At 48.8% G+C, this 10,422-nt stretch overlaps 1 long non-coding RNA gene and 1 pseudogene across 1 annotated transcript; one reads left to right on the top strand and one right to left on the bottom strand.

The window, feature by feature from the left end:
• The first annotated feature begins 4,992 nt into the window (after nucleotides 1-4,992).
• On the top strand, nucleotides 4,993-5,998 carry LOC123156044 (uncharacterized). Its single transcript, XR_006477812.1, has 3 exons — nucleotides 4,993-5,214; nucleotides 5,404-5,717; nucleotides 5,807-5,998. It is a non-coding gene; the product is annotated as an uncharacterized lncRNA (long non-coding RNA).
• Nucleotides 5,999-8,454: 2,456 nt separating this feature from the next.
• On the bottom strand, nucleotides 8,455-9,713 carry LOC123157616 (protein SRG1-like; annotated as a pseudogene).
• Between the last annotated feature and the right edge of the window lie 709 nt (nucleotides 9,714-10,422).

Raw genomic sequence — 10,422 nt, 5'->3', positions numbered from 1 at the left:
TCTGGACGAAGACCCACCGCGGCTGGTGGATCTCCCCTTCGCCTTCTCCGTCGCCGACGCCTTCTTCGCGCACTCCAGCGCTGCCGTCTTCTCCTTGACCATGGCTTCCGGCGGGGCGCATGAGGAGAAGTGGTGCGGAGGCGAGAGCGAGCGCGTTGGGCGGAGACGAAGGAGGCAGAAAGAGAGAATGCTGAGGCACTGTTCAAAAAACCCTCGCCGGGCGCATTTATAAGATCCCTTCCGAGTGGATGACAGGTGGACCCGGCAGATCTAATCATATCCTGGAACTGTTACGCGGGCGGGATACGTGGCGAAGAAAGCGGCGCGGGGATCGAGGCGTCTATGTCCCGTCCCATCCGAACGCCGCGGTCCGCTCCGCTTCGCGCGTTTCCCCAAATTTCGCATCCCGCGAAATCTGCGAACGGCAGATCGGTCTGTCAGGCGCGGGATTTCCTGCGATCCGTCGCTCGGAAATCGACGAAGCCCGAAAGATCACTCGACGAAAGAAAAGAATGGATCGAGTCGACTGAAGACAAGTTGCTCACTATCAACGAAGAGATTCTCTGGTTCAGAACAACGCACGACCAGTGTGCAAAGGTTAATCGGAAACAGCATCAACTCCTCCGTCACTCAAAGCCTCAATCCATCCGGAGGCTAATGATGGGGTCATGTACCTAGGGTAGGGTCACAGACCTGATCTAAGTACCCAGCCCAAGGACACCCTTAGAAGAGGTCACCTTCCAGTCGACCAACGAGGGACTCACTCGACTGACTTGAAGGACTCGACCACGAAGACTCACTCGACTACCAGGAGGTCAAAAGGCACTCTGCACTGCAACGGCATGTAGTTAAGTAGACTTTATGATAGTTAAGACACTTTATGTGGGACGTTACCAGTAACGCCCCGGACTAAATACACCTTAAACCCTTCATTACGTGGGCTGGCTGGGGTCCTGGCGCACTCTATATAAGCCACCCCCCTCCACAGGCAGAAGGGTTCGGCATCCTGTAGTTCATATACACATAATCCACTCGACCGCCTCCGGGCTCCGAGACGTAGGGCTTTTACTTCCTCCGAGAAGGGCCTGAAATCGTACATCTCTTGTGTTTACAACCTCTCCATAGCTAGGACCTTGCCTCTCCATACCTACCCCCCACTCTACTGTCAGACTTAGAACCACGACAGTCGTGCTCCTCTTTAACTCTCAGTGTCACAGTATCCTTCCCAGACTGGCTGCAGATTTTCATGTACCATTCATGCAATCTTCGCATCATCGTTGCTAGAGGAGGATGATCAGGTTTGACGAGAGGCTTCCCGTACTCGTATTTTAATTCGTCCGCCTCCATTGTTTCAAACTCTACATCATCGCTCAGGTAATCAGCAGGATTGGTACCGGGCACCATCCCCGGATGATTAGCAACGATATCACTAGACACCTTGAGTGGGGGGGGCACGATTGCTTCGCCTGTTCGCCGAGCTCGGGAATTTTGTTCCCACTTCTTCATTCTTCTGACCTTGCATCCCTGCAAGTACTTCCCGACTGTACCGCTTCCTTATATGTCCTTTTAATAGTGCGCACATAGTTGGAATCTGGCGGAGGCGGTGGTGGTCGCTTCAGGACATCGATGGTCCGCTTCACTTTCACCGGATCTACCATTTCCTTCGGAGGTGGAGGTTTCCATGCAAAATGGCCCCTCACTTGGGCACAACAGATGTCCACATTTTCCTTGTCAGTCCAATCATATGGTAACTTTCCCGGAGCCTTGAGAGATGGACTGTATTTGAATTGCTTCCCTCCTCTTCTTGTACCGCTAGCCGCCGGAGCAGCGACCTCTCTCTTCCACCGTTGCTGATGTTGCGTAGTGCTCCGATGCGCCGGAGGAGGCGGAGTGCTCCGACGCGCTGGAGGAGGCGGTGGAGGATGTGGAGGAGGAGTTGTAATGCCCTCACGCGCTAGAGGAGGCGGAGTGCTCGTCGAAGGAGGCGAAGAAGGAGCCGGAGTGCTGTCATGCGCCGGAGAAGGCGGATCAGGAAGCGGAGTGCCCTGATCACTCATCGGAGGAGGAGGCGGAAGAGGAGGCGGAGTGCCCTGACTCGCCGGAGGAGGCGACGTCCAGTTTGGAAGCTTGATGTACTCCTTCCTCCATAGACATGTACTCCATAAAGTAGCTCTCAAATGAATCTCCCCTTCACCTGTAGGGTTGGAAAAAGTGGTAGGCGTAAGCGAGACAGTTGGCCTTTGCCTATTGCCTAAGCACCCCAGGCGCGGCCTAGGCGGTAATATAGTTTTTACTCGTAGTGTATTTGTAATTATTACATGGGTGTTGATATTAGTTTATGGCATATAGTTAATTACCATCTACTACCATTGGAATATAACCCGTTTGGCATATTAGTGCAGCATGTGGCATGATTTCTTGCTTGCGTAGGCAATTGCTTGATTGCCCTACCTAGACCTCCATTTATGCCCTAGGCGAGGCGTTTGGGCATTGCCTAGCGCCTAGGCATGCCTAAGCGCCTCCTAGGCACTGCCTTTTCCAACAGAGCCTATAGGGTGGTCAAGCTCCAGCTCATGAAATCCCTCCATTATTTCATCCACCGTCACAACAGCATAGCCATGTGGAATCGTACGACAGTGAAAAGTTCCGTCAGCTAGAGGAGGTGCAACAGAGCCGAGAGCCGCCTTCAAAGTCTGGTTCTGGCATTTCGTCGTAAGCCCGCAATGTTGAGCCTCCATGATAGTATCCACGGGGTAGCAAGGAGCCGTGAAATCAGGCTGGGCTAGCTCCATGGAAGCCACGCTGCTTCTCTGCTGAGATGGTGGGGTAGCTTCGAGCTGCTGAGATGGTTGGCCGGTAGGTGCAAGTTCCTCTAGCTTCGCTAATCTTGCTTTGACCGTTTGCATTTTACTCTGCTCCACTTTCCTCTTTCTCTCTTACTTTCTGTAACCGCCTGCGTCAGGGAACCCATGCTCCCACGCAACGGAGCCTGGTGTGCCTCGTGTTCGTCCAGGGTGCTCAGGATTCCCGAGGGCCTCAGACAGCTCGTCCTTCTCTCTGTCGGGAATGAACGTCCCTTTCTGCGCTGCGGCAATATAATTCTAAAGCTTCTTGATGGGTATTGCAAGTTGCTCGTCCATCCAACAGCAGTCCCCTATTTCTGGGTCCAAAGTTCCCCCAACCCCAAAGAACCAAGTCCTTGAATGGTCTGGCCAGTTTAGTGTCGCTGGTTGGACCCCTTTAGCAATCAGTTCATTCTCATCTTTGTCCACAGCGGTCGGGCTTTGAGGTAGCCACCTGACCCTGTGTGATGGTGATACAACTTCTTTGCAGCATTTTTCTTGTTTGTCTCTAACATTTTCTTACCCTTCTCCGATGTCTTGTGAGCCACAAATGCGGGCCAGTGATCTCTTTTCTTCTCAGATCAGCCGGTGAATTCTAGAGTCTTCCTTTTGTCGAAAAAATTTGTGTTCAACTCTTTCTTCCACCTCCTGGATAGATCTGCCATCTTCTTAAGAGCATACGACTTGAGCTTTGGCTCTATAACTGGCTTATTCAGATCCTCCTCTGGCGGTAGGGTGAAATTTGCCTTTAGCGAGGTCCAAAGATCAGCTTTCTGTCTATCTTGACATAAGAAACTTCAGGGTCGTCGACCTTAGCCGGCTTATTCCATTGCTGGATGCTGATCGGGATGGTGTCCCTAACAATAGCTCTGCATTGAGCAACAAATGCGTCCATGGTCCGCTTGGGTTCAATCGGTTGGCATCGCCTGCGATTTGTGTGATCGTGAACCTTTCATCCTGGCGCAACCTTTTCTTCGGGCCTCGTCTCGTTACAGAAGTTTGGCTCGATCCGGAGGGCTATAAAAGCAGAAACAAGCGTTAATATATGTACATACCAAAAAAATTAATGCATCAATTAGTCAACACAAGCTTAATTAATATGTATACCTCACCGGACTTTGCAACAGTTACCTCCTCTGTTCGGTCACCGGAGCCGTCATCATGGTCTCCTACCTCCGCCATTCGGTCACCGGAGCCGTCATGATCATGTCCTTCCTCCTCCATTGTTCGATCACCGGAGCCATCATCCTCTCGTTCCTAACCATCGGTGTCGTTGCGATACAACAAGACATCACGTCCGTCGCGGATTATGTCCCCCAACAACTCTTCCTGTTCCAAGTCTCTTTGATCCATAGTTTATGCAAATATTACAACATGGCAATTAATATACAAACATTAGAGATGGATATATTAGTGGCAAGCATAACCTAGCTAGTATCACAACAAGGAATCATATTAGTGGCCTCGACGCTTCTACGGTTTAGGGTGGCCTCGACAACGCTTCTAGGCTTTGGGGTACGGTGGCCTCGATAACGGTTCTAGGGTTTGGGGAGAGGGGTGGCATCGACAACACTTTTTCAGTCCCGGTTGGCAAGAGGGGGTTGATCGATCGACGTCCCCCCTCATGTTGAAGAGTTACCGAAGTTTTCTATCAACAAAAAAAGTACTACCTATCACATCTCACTCCCGGTTTGGGTGGACTCGAGAGTTTGGTCGGGCGAGAGGGGGTTGATCGACGTCCCCCATCATGTCGAAGTTATCAGGGATACGTTTCGAGAGAAAATACAACACTTGATATGTTTTGAATATATGAACATTTTAACTTATTAATGTTTCAAAATGTTCATATTCTACAATATCACCAAAAAAATTTGTGAACATAAAAAATTCTGACTTTTGCATATTCTCTGCATATGAACATACATACAGGGGCGGAGCTGGGCCCCGGGCACCCAGGGCCCAGGCCCGGGGCGTGAAAAAATTAATAGGCAATGAGTATATAGCCTTTTTTCAGGCCCGGGGTGCAACCAGTCAAAAGAAGAAGGCCCAAAGCCTTGATGGGTTGTCTTACGGGAAACCCACGCAAGCACGAGGCAACGCCACCCCATGATCTAGCACGCACGACTGCACGAGCGCACAGGAGAACGCAGGGCTATTGGACGAAACGCTCACGCGGCCGCCGCAAGTCGCACGCATGCGGACAGCGCGATCGATCTCCAGCAGCAGCAGGGCCTCTAACGCCCGCGCCGCCGTCCGCCGTGGCTCCGCCCCAGGCCCACCCACTTTCCCCCTACTCCCAGGCTGTAGGCCACCGCCCTCCTGTTCGTCGTTCGCCCGTGTGACCCTGCTTCACTGCCGGCTGCCGTAACTTGTAATTTTCTTTGATGCTTCCCCTGTTTCTCCTTGATGCTTTCTACTTAAACTATGTTCTATTTGTATGAGTTGTATCAGTGTACAAGATGCTTTGAACTGAAATTTATACCATGTTGTATCCAGTCAGATTTCTAGGGCATTGTTGAACTCAAATTAATGTAATTGCCAATTTCATTTTATATTGTAGAACAAGAAGATGAAGAGATTTTTCCTGTTGCAACCGCATCAGTGGAAAGAGTTTATGAGTATAATCAAGACTTGCCAATTTCATTTTATATTGTAGAACAAGAAGATGAAGAGATTTTTCCTGTTGCAACCGCATCAGTGGAAAGAGTTTATGAGTATAATCAAGACTGAGTTAAGGAATAGAATGAACGAGTGATGCTTGGCTGAATTAAAGAATGGTTTGCTATGTTGAGCGAGATGTATTTTGCAAGTACTGAAGATGATGATATTGTGTATCACTTTCAATCATATAGGTTTCTTTAACTCTTCGAAGTGGTACATTTTTTAATTTTTATCAATGATAATTGTTTCACATGATGTTTATGCCTTTATTTATGAAAAATGTTTCTTTTGATGTCTTGAAGGTGTTGAGTCTTCTCCCACCGTTCATGATGTTATGCGAGGCACTGATGAAGCAAAGCAAACTATTGATTTGGTACTCTTTTTTTATCACGTATTGTTCTTTATAGTTTTTGTCATTTTTAATTTATTTTGTTGTATTGTTAAGCATTGAGTTTAAATTCTAAAGTTTTCATGCAATTGAGCCATATTTTGTATGGGGTTTCTTTTGAGGTAGCTAAAAGCCTTATGAATGTTAAGTTTTTCAATCGTGGAAATTTTTTTTGGGCCCGGGGCTTGCTCCAATCCTGGCTCCGCCACCGCATACATACATTTTCTTTTTTCTTAAATGTAACTTTTGCATATATGAACATACATACACAATTTGTTTTCTAAAAATGCACATATAAACATATACATAGAACATACATACATAAAACTCTTCTAAAAATGTAACTTTTGCATATCTATGAACATATACAGAGAACATACATACATACATTTTTCTAAAAATGCAAAAAACATCATCAAATGAACAAAAAAATTATATGAACAAAAAAAGCATACATCATCTATCATCAACATCATCATATCTATCATCAGCAAAAAAAATTATATGAACAAAAAAAACTATGGACAGTGATGAAAAGGGGGCCGGCCGGACCATAGTGCGGGGCGGCGCGGACCGTCGGCGAGGGCTCGGGGCAGGGGCGCGGCGACGACGTCGGGGGCGGCGACGACGACGCCAACGATGGGGCAGGGCGACGACGGCGTCAGGGGCAGTGACGGCGATGGCAGGGGCGGCGGGCGGCGGCGGGGCAGCCTGGCGGCGTCTATGTCGGCGGCATCGTCAGGGGCTGAAATGTGAGATGAGAACTGAAATTTTCTAAGTGCTATCTTATATACCTAGAGCTTTGGTCCCGGTTCGTAAGGCTAACCCGGACCAATGCCCCCTTTGGTCCCGGTTGGTGTCACGAACCGGGACCAAAGGTCTCTTTTCATCAGCCCAAAGGGCGGGAAGTAGTACTGGCCATGGGAAGCCCGGCCCGGCCCGAAAAAGCCTGACCCGACCTGGCCCGATGCTGCCCCCGGGCCGGGCTCGGGCCTAGTTTTTGAGCCCGAAGGCCGGGCCGGGCCGGGCCCGGGCCCGTCATTTTTACATTTTTCTGAAGGTCGGGCCGGGCCGGGCCAAAGCCCGACGGACTTTTACGTGCTCGGGCCCAGAAACACAGGCCCGATGGCCGGGCCGGGCTGAGCCCGGGGCTGGATTTTTTGTGTCGGGCTTGGCTAGGCCCGGCCCGAGGTTTGGCCAGGTATAGCGGGAAGCAGAGACCTTTGGTCCCAGTTATACTTGGCCATACCTCGGGCCGGGCCGGGCTTCGGGCCGGGCCTAGCCAAGCGCGACGCAAAAAACCCAGGCCCGGGCCCGGCCCGGCCCGACCAATGGGCCTGTTTTTTGGGCCCGAGCCCGGCTCGAACACCTAGAAGCCCATCGGGCTTCGGGCCGGCCCGGCCCGACCTTCAGGAAAGCGCAAAATCGACGGGCCCGGGCCGGGCCCGGCCCAGCCTTCGGGCTCAAAATCTAGGCCCGAGCCCGGCCCGGGGGCAGCGTCGGGCCGGGCCGGGTCGGGCTTTTTCGGGCCGGGCCGGGCTTCCCATGGCCAAGTATAGTCCCGGTTGGTGGCACCAACCGGACTAAAGGGGGCATTGGTCCTGGTTCGTGTCACCAACCGGGACCAATAACCTGTGCCTGGCATAGCCGCGGTGCGGTGGCAGTTTAGTCCCACCTCGCTAGCTGGGAGAGGCCACGACCTGTTTATAAGCGCTGCTGCCCATTCAATATCTAGCTCCTTTCTAATGCAGGCTCTTACGGGCCTAAACACACTGTATCTGCCTGTGGGCCTACTCGGCCTGCTAGTGGCCTGAATCCTGGCTCTAATTAGTTGGTTTGGTTTCTAGTCATATTCAGGCCGTGCTGGCTCAGTAGGCGACATTTTTTCAATATTTTTCCCAGTTTTTTTTTGTTTTTGCATTATTTATTTTCTTTTGTTTTTTGCTTTACTTTTTTTAATTCTGTTTGCTGTTCGGTCACAAAAATTATAAACTTTCTGTTAGTGCCATTTATTTTCAAATTTGAATTCTTTAAAATTTGTGTGAATCACTAGTTTGTGAATAACTTTACCATAAAAATAGATTTTTGAGTGATTGTTTTTTCTCCTATTTAAGATTTTTTTACAGATTTTGTTATTTTAGTTTTTAACAAAAAAGTACTTTATGATAATTATTTTTGCTATTAAAGTTTCTAACAAAAAAACTTTATGATAATTCTTTTTTCTATTAATGTTTTGAACAAAAATACTTTGATAATTTTAGTTGCATACATTTTTTGTAATTTTAGTTTTAAAAACACTAGAAGTTTATAAAATCTTTTTAGTTGATTTCTTTTGCTATTAGAGTTTTATAAAAGTTTTTTAGTTGATTCTTTTTGCTACTGAAGACTATTATAGTTTTGTTTTATAAAAGTTGAGAGGGTTACGACAAAAACTTGATGCACTTCGTGTGCAAAATGGACAATCTCGCCGAGCTCCATCACTCCGTGCTTCGCCTCCGCGATGTCATCGCTTGGTGTGTGCATAGTACTTCACACACTACTTCCTTTATTCTTAAATACATGTCACCATAGATTTTTGTTGTCTTTAGTGAATAACTACTTTGTGTACAAATATGTAGGTAAATAAATATGAAAAATGATTGTGAAAAGTTTTGACGACAAATGTAAGGTTCAGCCACATCTTTTCCTTTCCAGTCGGAGTGGGGCTTGAGACCGAACACGAGCTCAGGCCTTGGGCACTCTGGGTAGTAGCTGAATCTAGCGTAAGTGTCAGCCCTCACCCCGAGCTGGTCCACGAAGTAGTCATCGTGGAGCTCCAGTAGCTTCGCCATTGCCCGGAGCAGACCGTCCTTCACTCCCCCGCATTTCTTTGTGAACTCGTCAAGAAGACCCCTGATAACAAAAACAAGAACCATATATCCACCGACGATCTTTCATTGAGTACTACTCCCTCCGTTCGAAATTACTTGTCGCAGAAATAGATGTATCTAGACGTATTTTAATTCTAAATACATCCATTTTCAAGACAAGTAATTCTGAACGGAAGGAGTATACTACAGTCTACAGTGCAATTTTCAGAGATATCACATTATTCATGTTTGTGAGATGGGTCACCTGAAGGTTTCGGGGTGCGCTGGCCAGAGGGCAAAGTTCCGCTCGTCCACGGGCTCCACCTTGAGGAAGAGGCGGTCAGACCAGTCTAGGATCTAGTCCGCCGAGCTCACCTGGTCGGTGCCGTACCCCTCGAGCTGGAACCGCTGGCCGTCGATTAGGTTGGTGTATCTCTGTTTCTCTTCGGGCGGCCGCCGGAAGAACTCCCTCGAAGCGGCCATCATGCCATCCATCACAGCGGTGTCTACGCCGTGGTTAGTCATCTGCAGGGTACTACTTCGTCCCATAATGTGAGACTTTTTTGATACTACATTAGTATTAGAAAACATTTTACATTATGAGACGGATGGAGTAGAACAGAACATCGATTGTATGCTTAATATGGACGCTTGCAGCTTGATATTGCTCAAAACGGTGGAGCACGGTCGTACGTAAGATAAGTCGTTACCACTGCTTACCAGGAAAAGACCCCACGACTCAAGCGCCAGCCGGAGCTTCGTTGCTTCGTTGTCAGCAGCGGCGTGGTCGTCCAGCTTGAAAAGGCGGCCGAGGTCAATGACAGGGACCGGCACCATGACTGCCGCGGCAGGCTGCTGGTTGTGGTCGTGTTGTCCACGCGCGACGTACCGGGCCGGCATGTCGGGCGCGCTGAGGGTGCCGGCAAGCTCCTGCACCGTCGTGATCGCTCTGGCTTCCTCCGTGCTTTCCATAGCTGCACAGTGGGCGCCCGTTCGACGCGACGTGTAACAATACTAGTGGTTGGGGCGCGCCCTGAGCGCGCTTCCTCTGCGGTCCTTTGCGCACATGCCTTGATTGTGCAGTTGTGAACGTGCATATGCGTGCTTGAGTTACTTAGTTGTTAAAATATAAATAGAGTTAATACAAGCTTAGCAGAAAAGTGTTCAATCATCAGGCATATCAAGGTAATAGGTCCATATTATCATATAGTAGGTGACAGTCTTACAAGGTGGATGATAGAGCACAACATTAAATTAAAATCAAAGCCTAATATGCTCCAAAAGACAGGCAAGGAGAAGAGGAATGGCAATCAGGTGGTCAGCAAACCCCTTGTACAAACTTCAAAAGATTAAATCCCTACTCATGAAAGAAAGAGAAATAAATTCAAACAAAACAGAAGGATTGGGAGGACAGGGGAGCAGTCAAACCAAAGGATCTTCTCATTGCTGCATCGCTGACATCCACAGGAGCCACATCTCACTGGAATTGTCAAAGTCGTATTCTTCCACCGCACCACCTCTTCTTGTGTTTGTCGTCAGGTCTGGCTCCTCATGTTGAAGCACAACATGCTTGGGTCTATGCCCTTATCTTGCGGCTTGAAATTATCTGAAACCAACGGCATTACGGTTGGATAAAATGCATCTAAGAGTATGGATTGACATGTCGAGCAGTGGCGGAGCT

Source organism: Triticum aestivum, chromosome 7B (assembly GCF_018294505.1).
Source record: "Triticum aestivum cultivar Chinese Spring chromosome 7B, IWGSC CS RefSeq v2.1, whole genome shotgun sequence".
NCBI lineage: Eukaryota > Viridiplantae > Streptophyta > Magnoliopsida > Poales > Poaceae > Triticum > Triticum aestivum.
The sequence above is the reverse complement of the archived record's forward strand: the minus strand, read 5'-3'. Positions and strand labels throughout refer to the sequence as shown.